The following is a 20,319-nucleotide window of genomic DNA, read 5'->3' as shown; positions in this document are numbered from 1 at the left end:
GTCATTTTGCCGTGATAATGCGCAGAGGGCAAACAGTTTTCATGGTCTCAGTTTTTACACTGTATTTTAATAAACCATATATCCTGAGAAATTAAACTTTGAGAGTCTAAACAGCAGGTTTGCTAGAAACTAGGTTTGCAGTTGTGAAAATGAGATCACTAAATCACTCAGTACTTTTTCCCTTCGGTTTTCGGTTTTCCTGAGCCCAGGCCAGGTTGCTAATTAGGTAACTTCTTATCATAATTACCTAGTGGGCCTCAATGGCTTCACACATGCCACTCAGCGGCTCACAGGTCCTGTAGGACACTTTTCAATTTTTAAAACAGCTGCTGAGTTCCTGCCCAGGAGGCTGGGTGCTCCGGTTGGACGGTGGGCAGGCGGGAATTGGGGGGGGGGGGGCACGGGGGCAGCGGGACACGCAGGCACAGTGTGCACCCTCCTCCTTACTCCTCCTACCTCCTCCAGTTCGCTGGTCTCCCACCCCGTCCCCAAATCAATTCTGAGCCCCCCTTATTGTGCACCCGGGTCTCCGTGACGGGGCGGCGCTCCCGCGTCCGCGTCGCCCTGGGTTTTGTAGCTTGGAGAGGGGTCCCGACCGGCCTCGTCTCCTTCCCCCGGCCGCTGGAGGTAGGACCGCAATCTGCCCCCGCGGCGCTGCCCCCGAGGGCCCGGGTTTGGGGAGCGCGGGTCGCGGGGCGCCCGAGTGTGTGCTCGCGCGCGCGCACGGTGGCGCGCGGCGGGAGGGGGGAGGAGGGAGGAACCGGGAGGCAGCGGGCAGCAGGGGGAGGAGCGGGCGGGCGGGCAGCGCGGGGAGGGAGGCAGGGCTCGGGGCTCCGGCGGTGACACTCGGGAGCCAGCACACTCCCTGTTCGGAGCCGCCAAAGAGCGGAGCGAGCCGAGCCGCGCGCCCGCGCCCGCGCCGCCGCCCGTGCGCCCTGCTCCCCGCGCCCCGCCGCACCCGCGCCCGCCGGGCCGAGCACCTCCGCCGCCGCCCGCTCCACTTCGCTGCAACTTGGGCGGCCGCGCGCCGCAGCCTCGCCGCCTTTGAAGTTCGCAGCGCCGCCCGCAAAGTTGGGACGCGCGGGCGGCTGTTCTCTCCCGCTGTCCGCCGCCTGCGCCGTCCCGCGGGTCCCGAGCGCCGCGGGACCTGGACGTTCGGCGCCGACACCGCGGGGACGGAGCTTCCCTCCCCCAGGAAGAGCCAGCGGATTTTCCCCAGGTGAGCGGGGAGAGGAAACCCCCGACGCCCGGCGCCTCCACCCGCGCCCGGGACCCGCACTCGGGGCGCTGCCGCCCCCTGGGAGGGCCACGCGCGTCCCCTCACTGGGCCCGGGCGGGCGAGGGCGCCGGCTCCCGGGATCCGAGGGGCGCGGGCGGGTCTCTGCGGCGTCCCGGCCTCGCGAGGGGGCGGCCCGAGCCTCGTGGACAGGCTGGGACCGGGTCCGGGGAAGCCCCGACTCGGCCGGGACGCTCACTTGGCTCGCCCGCCGGCGGCGGCGGCTCCCTCCGCTCCCGCCCTCCGCGCGCCGTCTGCGGGCTGCCGGGCCGGCGCGTGCGCGGCGCGCGGGGTGCGGGCGGCGGGGCGGCGCGAGCTCCCGAGCGGGCAGCGGGCGCGGGGATCGGGGCTGCTCGGCCGGTCCTCCCCCGCCGCTCCGGCTCCGCGCTCGCCCTCTGCGCGGCGGGCGAGAGTCGTGGAAGTTCCCGAGCTGAGCCGGCGGCCGGGGACCGGTCCCGCTTTGCCGGGAGAGCCCCAGAGTCGCGGGACGGAGAATCGGGCGTCGCACCCAGCCTGGGCCCGGGCGCGAGGCGGGGTTCGCTCCAGCTGGCGAACCTGCAGGACAGAGCTGGGAGCAGCCCGGGCGCCCGGGAACCCAGACTAGCGGTTCGGTTCCAGCTGTGCCCTCCGGCACGTCGCAGGCTGCTGCGCCCGCCGCGCCCTCCTCCCCGCAGCCCGCCCGCCCGCAGCCCCGCGCCCGCGCCCGCGCCCGCTCCACGCGGTGGGCGCCTAGGTCCCCGCGCCCGGCCCAGCTGTCGTGCGGCGGGGTCGCAGTCTCCCTCCCGGTCCCCTTCGGGGCGCTGTCCATCTCCTGCTTTGGGTTCAAGGAGCTGCCTGAAACCAAGACCTTGAGCGGGAAATGAACCTGACCAAATGTCTCTGGGTTTTTTTTTGTGTGTGTGTTTTTAACTGAGTTTTGGAGCAACTTAGTTGGGTTGTTAAAATTTGTTTACTTATTTTCGACTCGGCTAAATCATAAAGAAGAATTTATTTCTTCGTGTAGCTGCTAATCTCGCTAAACACCCTGCCCCCCATCCTGCCGCCCCCGTCCTGCCCGCCCCCTCCCCGCGCCTGGATTCCAAACCCTTTCTCTTCGGAAGGGGGCTCCCCCACCCCTTCCTCTCCTCCCACCAGCCGGGCGCCGGGGGAGCCGGGCGCGTCCATGGAAATCAATAGGACCCGCTCGCTTCTCCGCCCCCCGCGCGGGGCTGGAGGCTCCCGAGCTGCAGCCTGCAGAGCTCGGCCCTCCCCCGGGGAGGTGGCGCGGGTGTGCGGGCCGGGAGGGTGCTATTATCCCGAAGATGGGAGGGACGGATGCCAGAGCAGACAGGCGTGCAGAGCCCAGCGCATTCAAGGCGATCGGTATTTGTTATGATTCATTATTGTTTGTTAAGAGTGATAATAAGGCCCTAACCCTGGCGGACGGCTGGGCTTACATTCGGCTTTGATTATTCGGTCCTCTTACTACAGTGGTTCCAGAAAGTGGAAACCCCGAAAGGGCATTAACTCCTCACACTCATTCAGTATATGCCATGAATCAGATGTCAAAAGATACTGTCATTTTATCAGTTTTAAGTCTTGAAATGTCCTCATTTGCCTCCTCCGTCTGGCTTCTTAAAGTTCAAAAAACTTGGCAACATAATTAATTATAGTCCCAATTCCCATTTTCAATCTAAAGGTATATTCAGGATTATATTAAAATATCACATCATTTATTCTTTAAAAGTGAGTCTGATGATTTTAAATTCTTGGGGCTGGGTCAGTTGGGACTGAGGGGCTCAGAAGTTAGAGAAATTAGTACTTTCAGAATACTCTAAAAAGCCCCAAGTTCTTCCTTAAAAGAAAGAAACGACAAGTGCTTCCTCGGCACAGCTCTTAGCTTCGGTGCGCCGCACACTCGGACGCAAGGGCTGGCAGCTTTGTCCGCGTTGTTGCTTTTTGTCAGGACGTTTTCTGCATTAAACTTGTGTGCTGACTTCGCAGGCTCAGCGTGGTGGGGACACTCTGTTTTAATTAGTAACTATCATAAAAAAGAAGCTAGAACTCTGTAATGGGCCTAAATTGCTATGAATTATGTGTGGTTTAAATTATGCCTTTATTTCAGCAGAAATGAAACCATGAGCATAAAACATCTCTTAATGACTTGCAGATACAGCTTTTATCTAAGATGTAACAACATATATAATTGAAAAATATTCTTCTGAGCACAAGGGCAGCCCCCACTGCCAGTTTATTTGTCCGGGGTCCTGTGAACACCCTGTAGTAAAGCGCGGACGGGAGACAGTAAAGAGAGCAAAGGTAGAGCCTCGGCCGTGGGGCCCAGCGCACGCTGCGTTCCTGCAGCCGCCGCGGCCAGCCTTCCCGAGACTTCACCAGTGACCTTTTCAGCTGCCGTCGTGGAGCTGGCCATTCAGATTTTGGTTTCCTCACTTGGATTTACTGACCGGACTCTGTGGATATGGGGGGGAAATATGTGTTGTAAAGCTAACAAATTATTTGAAATGAAAAGGGGAAAAGTGGAAATAAAAGATATCTGTCTCTTATCTTCCTGTGTTCATTTCTGTAGTGGTTTCATTCAGTCTTTATCCAGAGGTCAGAATTTTCATTCCAAAACCGATTGTGTTTTTGTTGTCATGGTAATTAAGACAGGACTGACTTTTTCATTTTGGTTGATGGATGAGTCGGTATTGGAAATGGAATGATTGTGCCCGAATAAACAGATGGCATAGGGGTAGTGTGAGCTGCACATTATTTGTGCTGATAAATATTATTTTAAACTTTCTTCCGTAGTTTTCCCAGCGGTGAGGTGGTTGATTGCAATGGCTAAGAAGTGCTCTCGCACTTTTTTTTGCTCCCTGTCTTCTTGTCAGGCCTTGCTTTGGGGAGCCGTGCACCCACAGTAGCCACCTGGTAATGGGTGAACCTTGCCGGTGTCCATTGCCACCAGCCAGTCACCAGGAACCCTATCCCATCATCATCTGTATTGGGTCAAAGCAAGCATAGCCTATACAAACCATTCAGATTATTCACTTGACCTTGAAACAATATCTAGAACCTCTAAATATTTATTTTGGAACGATGATTCTGAAGGACATGATTTATTCTTTCCTGTTGGCTCACAATCACTGAGTAGAAGCAACAGCTAAGTAAGTTATAATTGAACAGTAAATCCAGATTTTTGCTTTGAAAACCAGTTTCAAAAGCAAAGTCCTCCAATATTTACTCCATTTAGAAGCACTCTCATCTGTAGCCTGAAGTTAGGCTAAATTCTGCTGTTTTCCCACTTTATTACGAACGCAAAAGGACCCCCAGGATGCCTGCAGTCCCGCCTCCGCTGGCTAATTTTTGCTGCTGCTGTTATCGTTGTTGTTATGAAAGAGTCACATCATATGAATGGAGAAACAGAACGGCCGGTGTTTTATTGCTTCATGGAGTGGTGTGTTGACATACGTTCAGTTGTGTTTCTGGGGAAAACCACACCATCAGAGTGTGCCTCTGCGTTTGCGTGGATGTGGGAACAGATTCGAGCGTCTCTCACCACCTCCGAGCGGACGCCTGGCCTGTGCTGTTCTGCAGCCCGCCGGTCCCCAAGCCGGTGCCCGGAGCAGGTGTATTCTTCACAGCTTCCTTCCTAAACACGCTTCCTGACCCCAAGACGCAAGGCCCGCACCTTCCCCCGCCCTGCTGGTGTTTTACCAACAAATCCATGCATTGCAGCATTTTGAAAAATTTTGAAGACATGAAATATATGACATTAACTCACCCCAAATAAAAGAGGTATTGCTCTTACCGCACTTTAAAAATTAAGCGTAAGGTTTTAGGCCTGTATGGAATGAAGGAGAACTTGCAGTATTTTCTGCAGATTTTCGCCTTTGAGATGAAGAAACAGATTCCACCACAGAACAACTGGATATTGGGTCCAGTTACAATGTCAGTTTTTTAAAGAGCTCACTGAGCTCGACTTGATTTAAACTTCACTCTGAAATCCGCAGATCTTGAGGTCGTCGGTGCAGAAACTTTCCAGCCTCCCTGTCATCGTTCCCTCAGTGATTTCCGATCCTTTGGAAACGGATTTATTTTAGTAAGTTGGTGAATAGTTTTTGGTTTTCATTTGTTAATTTCTTCCTGCAGCAGATTTGAATGTGACACATATTCAATGCTTCATATATTTCTCTGAAGTATTTATTTTTAGTTTCACTTGTGAAAACTCTGGCTCTTTTCTTTAGAAAAGAAAAATGGCATAATGTATACCGTTAGCTTATCAAATGTCTCCTTTAATTATTCTTTTGAAAGAATTAGCTGCCTTTTATATAGTTATGAGAAAAGAAAAACATTTTTTAGAAATAATGGGGTTATATAAAGTTTGGAAGGAACTCAGTAAAAACATGATTCCGCATGATTGGAAATGAAGTTATTTGAGTGGAACTCTTAGCCCCTGCCTCTGCGGTGTGATGTTAAATATAATCGCCAAATAACAGAAAGTGAGCTAGCAACATGCCTGCCTTCTAGGGGGAGTGACTTCAGCCAGTGTCACACGTGGTGGTGACTGAGTGAAGGAGGGGGACTGGATGAGTTTCTGTCTGTTGCTGTTTTTTCTCCCTAACATGAAATCAAGGCCAACACCCGCTCCTGCCAGCTGTGTGCTCCGAGACCACCTACTCCACAGCCTAGAGACAGAGCCAAAAATAGGCACTATATTCAAAAAGGGGTTTTATCACAACTAAAATTCATCATAACTACATCTCGTTCTCCGAGGCAATGTCCCAGTATACACAGATCAAGATAGAATGTGAGGCTGAAATTTTTCAAACGAGTGGGAAAACTAAGCTCAGAAAGACTGACCACGGGTGGTGTCTTGTTCTTCAACCACCATGACTCTCTCCCAAGTTGTAACAGAAACTGAGCAAGCGTCGCGATAGGTAACCGCGTACGTATCTGGATAGCTGACAAGCAGAGTGGGGCAGCGCTGTGGGATTTACTTGAAAATATTACGTCTAAAAGGGAAAAGGTTCGCGTGCAAGGGCTCGATTTCTTTAGGATTCGTTTCTGCAACTTAGATGCCGCAGGAATCAGTGGCCTCCCGGGGTGTAGATGGTTACAGTTCACAGCACATGCGGCGAAGAGTAAACCAGAGCCACCCGCAGCCGCTCGCGCTCGCGCCCCTTCTCCAGGTCACATGTACTCAGCCCATAGGCACTGCCAAGTGTAACAACATGCATTTTATTCCCGTATTAAAATGTGTTTCTGATTAAATTATCAGTCCTTTTTTAAGACAAACACACACAAACATAAATGTACTTAACCCATTTTCGTTATATTGTTTAAAATACATTTAAAGACAAAAAAATAAATACACTTTACTCATAAGGATACACTAGATTTCAATCTAAATAATATTCATATGCTGATAGCGCTCAATAAATGCTGTAATTTCCTATTAAATTACATAAGTCACTGAAGTTCACTGATGTTATTAAAAGCGTCACATTGGGGAGGATTCTGAAGTAATGGATGCTGTCATTGAAGAGATTTGTTGTCAACAGTGGTGACAGAGACCAGACACAGCAGCGCCAGCAGCAACACCTGGCGAACCGAGAAAACAGCGCTCGTTTCCCTCCTGGCCTCCTGAGTCCCGGACAGCCCGTGCTGGGGGATCCCTCAGCCTTGCTTCAGTGGCTGGAAAGATGCATCCCCCTGCATAGGAGAATAAAACTGCCTCTCCAGTGGGAGATAACACGTAACACTCCAACGATCCAATGGCGGGATTGACGCACTGGGGGGTTGAACTCATAGGCGGGGCACATGAGCGATGGGTTGAGGGGTCTGGGGAAGCCGCTTCTTCCCCACCCTGTCACCAAGGTTTCTCCTGGTACTGAACCACCGCCTGCAAAAAGGTGACTTTTCATTTTCAAAGTTCGTTTTTGTTCTACAGTGCCCCCTAGAGATATGGAAATACCCCTGGATGAATGTCAGCTGATGTCATAAAGGTGTTAATCGCTGGATAAGCCAGGCTGGGTGAGGCGAGCTTACGGCAGAGTTCGAGAGAGGGCTGCCGGATGTCTTCAGGCCTCTCCTCCTTTGGACAGCCTGCCTCTAGTATCTACCTGCTTTTTGTTCCCTTCCTCAGATCACTGATTCTGTTTCTAGACTTGAGTATAAATTATACCCGGGGTGGCACGTAGAAAGCCCTGACCTAGCGGATGCTCTGTTGTTGCCGTCTTGAAATTCTTGATTTTTGAACAAGAGGTCTTCTTGCATGAGTCCCACAAATTATGTACCTCACCTTCATCCTACCTTGATGTGAATTTAAGACATCGAGTCTTGATGTTGAGGAGTCGGAAAGGACAGTTGAGAGTAACTTTGCAAAGTTAGGCCCAATGAATACTTGTCTTTTAAGGAAAGCGAAAGATACAGGTAGTCTTTTTAAGCAGTTGGGGTGGAGGTCTCCTGTTGCCTCTAACGTCATGCTGAACAGCTAGGCACCAGCTTCCGAGCGTGCCAGCCTGGCAGAGCAGAGGCCTCTGAACCCGACTGGCCTCTTGCTCCGTGATGGTGCGCAGACGTCTCATTAAGATGAAGGGAGCAAGCATCCGGAGGTCTACTTATATTTACTTTATGTATCGAGAAGGAAAAGGCTTGGTTAATATTATTTTATATATCTATTGACAAAGGCATTCTTGCCCAGATGATCAAGAACAATAAAAAATGGTAAAGGTGGCGGCTCCTGTAGAGTAAAATAATACTCTGATAAGGAGCCATCCCTGCCCACAGATTAACCAGAAGAAGATTTGAAATATACAGTTTCGTCCTCTGTAATAAACTATGATACTTGTTCTATTAGAGAGTGCTTTAAGTTATTTTATATATATCACACATATATAGGATATCCCAAAAAATGTATACACACACTTTGAACAACTATAAAAGCCTTGTTTATTAAAATACATTTCATTTTCACAGTTAAGCTATCAGTTGTTAAAGTGTGTATGCATTTTGGGGGAATACACACACACACACACACACACACGCACACATAAAACAATTCTAAGGGATTTGGAAACAACACGTTAGAGTCAGAGGTCTTGAAAGGAGGTGGACAGGAAGCTAGAAGGGCCCCCAGATAAATCAGTCACCATTGTCTTCAGGAGTGTTCTTAGTCATTTATATAAGAATTTCATAATTCTTCATTTACCAATACATAGATGCCACATTCCATTATGTTCTGAAAATTTCGGTATTCTAAGAATTAGAAAAAATGCTACCCAACCTTCTTATGCCCTCAAAAAATATATATTGTATTACATTTGAAATTTTTATTTGGAACTTTACTGATTTTCGGAGAGTTCTCAGTTATTCACTTACGTTGGAGATGTGTCTGTGCTTTGGATTTCACACTGTGAATGAAAGTGGTTCTGTTTATTAATAATGTTATAACTGTGTGTAGCCCTGCGTTGTTTACAAGGCTTTTCCACACCCGTCATCTTCCTTAATCTCCCCGGGAAGCCAATGAGGAAGATATTGCGCCCCTCCCTCCCCAGAAATGCCAGTCCCGGAATAAGAGACTCACCTGAACTCAGAAACCTGCAGAATAAAGTTGATAACGCTTTGATTTCAGAAGTAAAATGTATGGGAATGTCTAAATATTTTAAATTGAGATTGTCAAATTAATTTGCAAGGACACAATTCGCTTAGATTTTTTATAATTTAATGATTCAAAAATATCATTAATTTAGTCTAATTCCCCAAGACCTTAATCGTAGGCTGCTCATGTGCCAAGTGTTGTTTGTTTGTTTTGCTAATAGTGAACTTATTAGGGACTTCAGTATTTGAGGTCCTGCCTGAACAACTTGTCTCTGAGAGTGAAAATATTCTGGTTCAGAATAGCACAAAGGGCTACGTAATGCCCCCGCCTGCCCTGCGAGAAGGTTGAAGACGTTTTAAACAGGGGACCTGGTGAAAGTGACATGGGTATCAGTTTCTGAGTATCTCCAAGTCCTGATGTGAGCTCCACCCCAGCCACCATGCACGCAAATTCTACCCCATCACTAAAGGTAAACTAGTTTGTCACTTTGCTTTATTAAGTTTCCAGGTAGCCAGGGAATCAACTCTTGGAGGCAAATCTCTTCTCCTTTCTTTAGCCCTCCTCTTAATTAGTCCAGTGGACCCGCCGTTCAAACCTGGGTGTTCAGATGCCCTAAGACACACCATTTGTTGAGTGAGTGAGTGAGTGAGTGAGTGAGTGTGTGTGTGTGTGTGTGTGTGATAGATAAGCCATGAACACACTTTGGAGAGAAGTCGCCAGAAGAGAAAGTAATAAATCATATTTTCTTGGAAAAATGAGTTACAAGTTTGTTAGAGACAGAACCCATTATGGTTTTGAAACATATTCCAATTATGCTTGGTAGGCACCAAAGTAAAAAAGTCGGTGAGCTGCAAACTAGTAGTAATTCATAGTAATTCAGCTCTACAGTTATTCCGTCATTCCACTGATAAGTGGCATGTTGGGGTGGTAAGGTTTGAAGTTAGGTCAGTTCTGAGGTTTTTAAAATAAATGCTATTTTATTCACCCCCATATTGGATCACATTGTACATTTCAGTGGAATAATGAGAGAGATTATAGATACAGAGGATGTTTTATTCCAAATATTCTGAAAGTTTAAGGCCCTTTAAAACATAATTAGGAAAAAGTAAGTTTATATAGTGAAAGTGCCTATGTACACACACTGATGTTAACACTCCAGCCACCAAATCCATTCCGTTATGAAAAGATCTCCACATTTCAAGTTTATTCACACTTGCAAGGCAACGGCAACAAAGAGGCCGTTTGGAAACCTCCCCCTTGGCAGGCCCTGTCTCCGCAATGACCGCTGCTCACTGCTGCTCCAGCTGCAGCTTTTCCTTAATGCTTTTCTTACTTAAAAAGAACCAAAAAAACCCACTCCTAGCTGTATATCTTGCTTTTTTGGGGGAAAGGAGGCAATAACTGTGAGCCTGAATTCCCACGTGGGTCGGTGTTTTGTGGTTTGCCATCTATTTGTCATGGGTTTCTCTGCTCGTTTTATTTCACCCCCCTTTTCTAGGGACTCTTCATTAAACGTGACTGTGGGGTCTGTCTGTGTCGTCTGCACTTTGAGTGTCCTGTTCTTTAATCGTCTTTTAATCCAGACATAATCATGCAGAATGTCCCAGGAACTGAGCCTAATCCCCGGCTCTCTAATCTCAACACGTGCGTCAAATCCGCCGCTGGATCTGAGGCCTATGGAGCCTGAGCACACTCACCTCTGGACCAGCTTTCATCCTGTTTTGTTTATTAAACAATACCGATGTCCTCAGAGGTGGCACACCGTGGCGAACACAAAGGATAGTGAGAGTTTTCTACTGTTTAGGCAATTATTTTTAAAAACCCAACATTGTGGCCTTTCCCTTGTGTTTCTAGCCAGTCTCTAATTGAGTAGGGACCTAACGTTTCGCCTGGCAGAGTGGGTAAGTAAAGGTAAGAGAAGTCAGAGAAGGAGTTTCAGCTTCAGATTTTGGTGCTGAAACTCCTCTTACTTCTGAGAGCAAGTCAGAACCTGTGCCTTCTGCTGTTGAACAAAATTTTGCCACTACTTCGAGAAGCTGATTCATACTATTTGTAAATAAATAGGACCTTTTTTAATTCAAATTTTACAAGAGCATTCACATCCACTATTTTAATCTTACAACAGTCCTGGGGATAACTGTCTCCGTTTCGTAGATGAGAAAACTCAGACTCACAGAGATTAAGAGACTTGTACTAAGTATAAAGCCAGTGCCAGTCTAGAGAGAACTTGAACTCAGCCTTCCCAGGCCAGGTCCAGTGATCGTCTTCTGTTTCACTTTGGCAGCCTTTTAACTGTCCCCAAACTTGAATGAATGAATGAATGAATGGGTGAATGAATGCATACAAACATACGTCCATACACGCACACACATACATACATACACACACACATACACGAAAATCACATGACAGTAAAGGATAGAAAAGAGTAAAGAATAGGCCAGAAACTAGATTCAAGTGTTGGTGAGAAAATCCAGTTCTGAATTGACAGGAACCAAGACTTGGGAAGAGCTCACCTGAGTCGTGAGATCGGAGAGAGGCCGGAACAGGAAAGGAAAGGGAGGTGACGTGTTAACCCCCCTCCCACTGGCTTCTCCGAGCTACCAGAGTGTCAGCGCCCAGGGTCCTCAGAGGACATTGTCTCATCTCTCCAAGGACATGGCTCCTCTCAGCCTGAAGCTTGGTTTTGGCCGTGGATTTTATAAGAGGGACCAACATACTCAGAAACTGTTACTTTAACTTCCTTTTACAAGAACAACCACATACTCGAGCGCTTTCCCCTTTGTCTTCTTCCTGGAAATAAGAATCATTTAGGCTTTAACCATTTTAACTACTTAAGGCCCCTGGTATCTCTCACTCATCCGTCTTTGTATGTCTTGATTGGGGTTATTTTTAAATCACTGTTTTGATTTTTCCTGTGTTTGGCACTGGGGGCCACCTCAGATACTCTGAGGGCTGTCATATAAAGTAAGCGTCGGGGGGGGGGGCGGGAAGCTTTGGAACCAGCAGATATTTGGGACAATATGGCATTGGGTCCACCCACGGAATCAAACTCCGCTTCTTTGATCCATGGTAGTTGTTATTCTATAGTGATAATAAACGGTTTCTGGAGAGCACCTTACTTACCAGCATTGTATTTGCAAACTTCCCTTACGTATATAAACAAATGAGAAACTTTGGTGTCACTTTGAGTCTTGTCCCAGTCTCTTGATGGTCCACTCTACTATTACCAGCTTTAAGATAATCAGAGACATATTTCCCAAAGGGAATAAGTCTTCATGTCTTTTTTTTTTTTTATGTCGAGAAGGTAGAGAAAAAGAGAAAGCTGTGGAACCATGTGGATATAATAATAGTTCTCAAAGGAAAGAGAGAAAGGGTGTGGACAGTCGGTTTCACTCATGCTCCTCCCTACGCAGGTGTTGAAAAGATTAAACCTTGGTAATGAATGAAAATTAGAAACCAGAAAGTTCGAGCCATGGAAGCCCTAGAGATGAAAACAGTGCTGCTGTCACCAGATGGCTGGTCGCAGGACTGGAGACACAGCTAGTCCGAGTGCAGCCCGTGGGCCAGCAGCATCCAGCCCTGGGAGGCTGCCGGGAGGGGGAGGCGGGGGCCCCCCAGACCGGCTGAGTCGGAATCTGCGTCTCAGCGGGAAGCCGGCCCTGTGTGTGCACATTGGGGTTGGAGAAGCACCCCCTCTCCCATTCCCGTTCTCAGACCAGAACGTATCCCAGGCAAACCGGACTTCACGTGTCTTCAGAGGAAGGAGGCCCTACGCTGTTCTTACCAGGACATTTTCAGCTAAGGACAGAAAAAGGTTCATCCTTATACCAGCCCTGGGCCGCCCAGCACACCCTGGGGTCCACCCACGGCAGCCACGCCAATAGATGGCACGCTGCCCCCCTCTGAAGACACGCTTCCCAGCCGTTAGGCTTCACACCGTAGCTTACTATAAAAGTTGAACACTTCTGGATTATCAGGCATCTGCAACTTATTTCCCATTTAGCTCATGTTATCTCTCTCTTGTGAAACAAACTCATAAACCGGCAACAAGAGCCAAATTTTTCACTTATTCATTGCACACCCACAAAATGTGTCAGGGGCACCTGCCTGGTGTTGGGCTGTGTGACCTGCATTGTAACTGTTGCAGGTGAAGAGGGTTTCCTTTCCACTCCTTCCACTCCAGGATCTCAAGAATATGGACAGTTTGCATGGTCTTCAACAGAAGTATGAGCACAGCACAGCTGGGGTGGCTCAGCGGTTGAGCGTCGACCTAGGATCCAGGCGATCAGGGTTCAATTCCCGGTCAGGGCACATGCCCGGGTTGTGGGCTCAATCCCCAGTAGGGGGCGTGCAGGAGGCAGCCGATCAGTGACTCTCTCATCATTGATGTTTCGCTCTCTCTCCCTCTCCCTTCCTCTCTCTGAAATCAATAAACACATTTAAAAAAAAAGAAAGTATGAGCGTAGGAAGGTGCACAACCGAGTCTCCGCGTGGTTGGAGCTGCTTGAGTCGCGAAGGAGAGGAGTTTGCATCCAGAGAGGTGGCAGAGGCGGCCGGGCCAAGGAGGGAGCCTGGCCGAGGCCCGGGGGCCCTGCTGGGAACTCGGAGCAGAGAGGGGAGCTGTCAGATGTGAACCGCTGGAGTGAGTCGTGGTGGAGGGTGTGGGACCTCGTGTGCCATGAACTTCTTCCTCTAGTTCATGGGAAGCCATCTGACTTTTTTTCTTTTTTTGGAGAAGATTGGAACAGATTTTTGCCTGTAGGGCAACGATGTCAGTCCTGTGCAGAAGGGTGGGGGAGAGATGCGGGAGTGGGTGTGAGCAGTGAGTGACATATCGCATGGGCGTGCGGCTTGGGAAGAGGGGACCCGCTGGAGAGGTGGCGCGGCGGGTCGATGGACGGGATTTGGTGGTTGGGACATGGGATTGAAGGAGCGGATAACATTGAGGCGGTACAGGTGTGCGCGGATCCCCCAGCGTCGCAGGCAACCCTCACAGCCGTGCCAGGACTGGTGGCGCTCCTCCGTCGACAAACGGAAAGGGGCTCAGGGCCGTGGTCTGCCCACACTGCGTGGAGGATGGCGCTCTGACAGACGACGGGCCGATTCGGATCCCCGTCCTGAGCCCGGCCGGTGCGGGGCCAGGTGACACCCTGAGTGTTCGGTGCGAGGCAGGCGGAGGGCGGGGGTCTGCAGCTAAGAGCAGACAACCATCCCGGCTTCCTTGAATCCTCCGGAAATTTTAGGGATTTTTCTGATGGGAGAGATTTCCAATGACCTTACTCTTTCCTAAGCTTCTTGAAAGCAACCTAAAGTAAGTATTTATGTATTGCCAACTGTATGCAAGGACTTAGCAAGCCTACATGGGGATGTAAAGATAAGTACAGGTAATCTGTGTCTTCGGGACGCTTGTTTGTGAACCGGTGTTATGTAAGCCTCACAGAGAGCTTTCTCAGGGGCAAGAACAAATATAAAAATAGCTGCAATTCAAGTGAAATAAGAAAGTACCACGAACATCAAAGTGCCTGGTTCCCCCGGAGGACGGGCTCTGCCTTGTCTGCCTCTGGGGCCCCTGGCAGCTTGCAGTGGGCGCTTCATACACCAAGTTCACTCTGACCATGAGCGGACAGCCCTCAGACAGCAAGCCATCCGAGTGCACGCGCGGCCACAGCCCCCCCCGCCCCAGCATTGCCCTGACGTGCCCGCGCTCCTCTGGGGGTGGGTACCTCGCTCCAGCGTCAGGCAGCACCCTTCCTCCCTGAGAACACCTCCTGCTCGCTAACCTGCTCCTTTCCACGGGAAGGGCGCGGTCAGGTAAGTCTCTTCCTGGGCCCCCTGCCTCCCTGTCACCCGGGCCTCTGATCTGTCTTCCTCTGATCAGGGGCCAGAGGGCATCCGGTGTCCCTGCCCACCCAGGCGCTGGCTGAACCCTGGCTACTTGGTCCACACCGGTCAGGCCTTCTGTGACTTGGGGCCTGTCTTCAGTCTGTGGGGTGCCACTGTGTCCCCCTTGCGGGCTGAGGTTTGCAGTGAGCGAGCAGGCAGGTAGATTCTAGGTGTGAAGCCCAGCAGACCAAATCCATCCTTCCCCTCGGCCTCCCTCGGTTTCCTCATCTGTGAGGAGTCCCCGCCAGTCCCAGCACTCTGTGGGTGTCCAGGGCTCGCTCCTCTCCACGCACAGCCCTGCTGAAATGTCCCTCCTGACCACTGAGCCCGGAGGGCCCCTCCCTGTGCCCCCACCCTGTGGCTCCCTTCTGCCTCCCCCGGCCTCATCCTCTCCCTCGGCTGCTCCCTGGATTCCTCAGGGGCAGGGTCCCCCCAGCTCCCCCTCTCTTCTGCACCGACATGTGCATGGCCCGTGCATGGGACCATGGTTTACCACAGTGTTCCCAGAGCCCGGCAGCGCCTGTGGGGTGAATGCCCAGCCAAGGATCCCTGCGGCTCCATGGTGCCCGCTCTTTGAGAACAGGCCTCTGTTGCCCCTGCCTGTGGGTGAGGACCGCGTCTCCCTTAACCACCGGAAGCTCCTGACACAAGATTTCTTTCACCAGAACTTAATGGTCGGTGCAGCCCATGTGAGCAGCAGATGGAGCTGCCGGAGTCATCAGAGCCCTTTAAACCAGGTTGTCGTAAGAACAGGCCCGTCTTTGAGTTTGAATGATTTTAGCACCTGGTTTTTGTTGGTTAAGTGAGGAGAATTCTAAAAGCCTTTTGAAGTTCCTTTGCGAAGGTCGTAGGTAACCCTGAGGCCGGTGGGAAGGCGATGGGAGTCTGGTCGTTGCTGATGGACACGAGGATACTGATGGTTTTGGAGTCCTGCGTTCCTGCTCGGGAGTTTGGTTTCGCCTCAGTTTTAGCCTGGCTGTCTCTAGCACAGCTGCAGGGTTCAGTGTAGACGGTGCAGTGGTTACTCAGCGTGGTCTGTTGGTCCATCAGCATTTAGTGAACACAATGCGATTGTCACAGTGTCTGAAGATTGCTGCTTGTCTCTTCTGGAGTATGCAGCCTCAGAGCTTGGGTTCTGTCCTGACAACCCTGCGGGTCACCTCTTGGCTTTCTCAGCCTGATTTTCCAGCCGTTGCTGAGCTCACCGCTGTGTCTGGCCACGCCCGTGGGTCCACCTCATCGTCACAGTGGCCACTCCCCCAGGTTCCTCTCTTCCTGCTGTGTCCAGAGCAGTGCCCGGGAGCTTCAGTAATATGGCACTGGGCAGATGGGTGCACGGGGCCTCCGTAAGTTTCATTTAGCCTGTCTGGTCACCTGTGCCAAATTGTAATGTTTTCTTCTAAGATTTTCTTTATAACTTCTATACCTGTTTCTCTGGCTTCCATCAACAAGCCCTTACCTGGTCACTTCCCATCAACCAGCCTTTACCTTGTCACTTCCCATCAACAGGCCCTTACTAGAGCTAAAATATGGCTTTGGATGTCTCCTTCCAGCTGCTTTCAACAAATTAGTTGGCCTCAAATATTACACATCCCTTCAGTTGAAGTGTAAGTTCAAAGCAGCAACTCCTGGTGTGCTTGCACACGTGTGTGCATGTGTGCGCATGTGTATGCATGTCTGTGTGCACACTTAGCGCCTTTCCCTGGTACGTCTCATCCACCGTGACAATTGAAATCAATATTTTTGTTTTTCAACCCACATGCCTTTCTGCGTCCCACGGTGGCATGTGCTCCTCTGTTTCACAGCATGAAGGGAGTGACTCCCTTGTTCCTCTCCTCTAACACCTTACGTGAGTAAGAATTCACTCTAGAGACTGCATCTGGGACGGCCAGCAATTCATGAATTTCATGATGCACCTGCGAAGTCTGCCTAATTCCATTTCTCTCGGCTTTCCCCCGTCTCTTCGTTACTTACGCTTTGTGCGTTTACTGTGCCTGTTCCTATAACCGAGGTGTGATCTCTGATGCCGCCTTCCCTCACTTCCTGCCTCCAGCTCACCTGCACGTTCTGGAGACTGTGCAGAACACACCCCAGCTCTCCATTCCTCCCCTGTCCCCCATGAAGTTGAAGCGTCACCTGCCTGTGAGGACAGCTGCAGTACCCTTCATCTACTCTTTTCCCTTCTACAAAGATGACATTGTTTTTCCTTTTAATATTGTCCCTTTCCTAAAATCTATTTTCTACACAATCGACAGTTATTTGTAGGAAACACTGACCGTCAGTCCTTGGCCTGCCCTGCTGAGAGGACTTTCCGTCACACTCAGAATGGAATCCAGACGCCCAAAGAGGGTTTGCATTGCTCCCTGTGATCTGCCCTTTACCCTCTGCTCTGCCCTTGACTGACTCTGCTCCCCACTGACATCCTTTCCTTTCGGTGTGCCCCATGCCTGATGCTGCCTCAGGGCCTTTGCATGGGCTGTTTCTCTCCAAGAATGCTCTTCCCCTGACATCTGTTTCACTGGCTTCCTCTTGTTTGTATCTCAGAGTCAATGTCATTCGCTCCAAGGAGCCTTGAACTGTTTCACCTACAGTGGCCGTCGCCACACCCTTCCAGACAGCCCCGTTTCCCTTCTCTGCACAGCAGTGAATAGCAGTCCGTGGTGCTTTCTTATGATAGCACCTTATGATCATAAATACGTCAAGAAGAGAGGAAGTCTTGTTTTACTGGCACAATGTTCAGGGGCTAGCACGTAGAAGGTGCTCAGTTAACATTTGTTTAACTCTTACTGATGCAGTTCTGTCTCCGCCTCCGCTCCCTGACCTCTCCACCTCCATCTGCCTTCCCCAAACCTGGTTCTCCCTTCTCCCATTTTCTCTCCGAGTCCCGCTCTGTCTTCACCAGCTGTTGGCGAGTCTTCACTCCAACCCCCTTGAGCGCTCCTTATCCGAGCCACCCTTTCCTGTCCATACGGGCTGTCTTACACTGCAGGGCACTTATGCACGATGTCCACTCAGTGGCACTGTAAAGAACGTGGGTCCGTATTAAATATGTCTGTACTTTTAGTGTATTTTTGGCGTGTTCCACACTGCAGGGGCGCAGTATTTGTTGAGCGTGATAATTCCTGCCCCCCTCCTAGGCTGGCGTGCGCTGCTCGGTCCCGTTGGCGGGCTGCTTTAGTCACCCTTTGCAAACATGGAAAAGAGGATATTTCTGTATTTATAAGAATGGCCACACTCTGCAGTTGGACGGCCGCGCTGTGCAGTGAGTGCGGACCAGGAGCTCAGCGGGCACGGCGGGTAACTCCTCCTTCGGGCACATCTGTCGGAGCCCTTTGCTGCCACCTGCTTTAGTCACCCTTTGCAAACATGGAAAAGAGGATATTTCTGTATTTATAAGAATGACCAACTAATTTCAGTTAACATTTTCATTGTTTGCAAAAGATGAAACAAAACAGCTTCTGGGAATTCGGCTTTTTTATGGCTGAGCCTCTGGCTCGAGGGACGGCGTGTGCCAGCGGGCATTTTAGCGCAAGGCGCAGACAGAGCCCGGGCTCCAGAGCAGTCGGGCAGGCGGGGGCGGGGGGCCCCCAGAGCCACCCTTCTTCCTTTACACGAGGTCACGTGCTTCACAGTCACCATCAGATGTGGTATGGCTGATTCAACAAAAACAAATGCCCCTGAGTTTAAAAATAGGGCTAAAAGACTAAATATTTGCACTTAGAAAGGAAAAGAAAATAACAGAAATCTCTGCGGCGGACGACTCCTTGCAAGGATCCTAAGTTATAATCATGCACTTTCCACACTCTGTAATTAAACATCAGATTTCATTTATCCCAGATGCCTTTGCCTCAAGTCAGTTCAGAATCCTTCTTTCTGGTCATTGTAAATTTGTTTCATGTTTGTAGCCTAGACATGACTGGGGACATTGGATAGGTTTTAACTGAATCTCGATGACACTATGGTTTTTTAAAATTGTATAATTTGTGTGGCATATTTATACTGATGACGCTGACCGTGGGAAGTTATAGAACATGCAGTGTCTATGAAGGCTCGGTGACATTTTTATATATCTGTTCGTGTGTTTCTGCAAGGCTCCTGAGGACCTTGGTGGCCACTGGAGAGGGACGGAGGTTAGCTTTGGTCACGTGATGCTCGGGTAGGCACAGCTGTGGGCTGCTGTTCTGAGGGCTGGACAGTGCTGGCAGAGGTCATCAGGCCCTGAATTCGGGAGACACCTACTCAGGGAGCCTTGGACAGTTACATGAAACCCCCCGAAAGAACTTTGTATTCGCCAGATTTACAAATTCCTTACTTTAATGAGATCATGTAACTAAACAGCAGTCTGTATATGTATTAAAGGCAAGCTTTTCAGTGGTGGAAATCTTTCCCTACTCTGAAGAGTCTCAGTTAGGATTTGTGGTTAAATTCATTTAATACATTTTTAAAGAAGCAAATTAACTGGATCCATTTACCTGTTGTCATTGTTCACATAATTTCAAATAATAGTTTTTTATTTTCACTAATCTAACCAGCAGATATTAGCCTACGTGGTAAATCGACTAGCCGACCTTATACAATTAAAGATAAATTTTGCACAGCGACAGTGATATGGCTGCTGCAGACACCCTGGGGCGGGTTTTATTTGCTTTGAGGCATCTTGTGTTTTCTGAGGCTAGAGGTCACCTGGGGAGTTGGTTGATACACTGGTAAATTGTTCCAACTTCCTTTAATTTTTTTCTTGCCATTTTCCAGTTCTCTAACATTTCCTTGGGTTTGTGGGGAAAGGATACCCCAGCTCGGTTTGACTATTTATTTTAGCTACACTACAGGCTGCATAGAATAAAAAGCTCAAGTTAATGCGGAGAGTCTGAGAGTTACTTGTATGCTTTCAGTTGTCCATCAGCTCCCTTTGGGGAGCAATAAAAATGCTCCCGGTGTCTTCATTGCTCTCTCTTTACAGTGTCTTCAGCTTGTCCCTGTAATCCATATGTGTCCACTTTTCCCCGTGGAGTGGTGGGCAGAGAGCACAGTGGAGAAGGTGATGGGTTGAGCGGGAGCAGCAGCCAGTCCTCGCAGTCCCCAAACATTCCCAACAAAACCCTCTCCACGCCTCTTGAGCTGGGTGTTTGCCCACTCACCAGAGGGGGCAACACATAGAAAAATGGACATGCATGTAAAAGGGTCTTTGGGGCCCACTGCTCAGTTACCTTTTTTCTAACATCAACTCATTGGACTCATATAACGTTTCTAAATGGTTTGACCTTAAATGTGTGTGTGTATCATATAAACGAATTACATTTAAAATTATTTACTCTTCAGTGCCCAACCTCTCTCTCCTTCTGTACCTGCAGGCCACATGGTCAACCCACAGACAATTATATTTCACAAGCAGCTTCTCTTTAATCTAAGATGCATTGGCATTCTAAAGGCTAAAACTGACTCACATCACCAATACTCTAGATTATTAACCATCTAGATTAAAGACTGAGGTGTCACACCATGGTCCTTTCCCCCTTCTCACTTCTGTCTCAGCAGGATCTGAGGGTATGTGTCCACCGTGACAGCCTCCGAGCAC

At 49.6% G+C, this 20,319-nt stretch overlaps 1 protein-coding gene across 2 annotated transcripts in view; it reads left to right on the top strand.

Moving 5' to 3' along the window:
* Positions 1–595: 595 nt before the first annotated feature.
* Positions 596–20,319, top strand: part of NDNF (neuron derived neurotrophic factor) — a 40,331-nt gene continuing 20,607 nt past the window's right edge. Inside the window, exon 1 of one of the 2 annotated variants that reach the window (XM_081134692.1) lies at positions 596–627. The gene's annotated coding sequence lies outside the window, so the exon portion shown is untranslated. Of the gene's footprint in view, positions 628–872; positions 1,220–20,319 lie in introns of those variants that run through there. The other variant, XM_081134693.1, reaches the window with a different exon arrangement.

The sequence above is a fragment of the Miniopterus schreibersii genome (genome assembly GCF_964146895.1).
Source record: "Miniopterus schreibersii genome assembly, chromosome: 4".
In the NCBI taxonomy this organism is placed as follows: Eukaryota; Metazoa; Chordata; class Mammalia; order Chiroptera; family Miniopteridae; genus Miniopterus; species Miniopterus schreibersii.
This window is presented reverse-complemented; position numbering and strand designations above follow the sequence as displayed.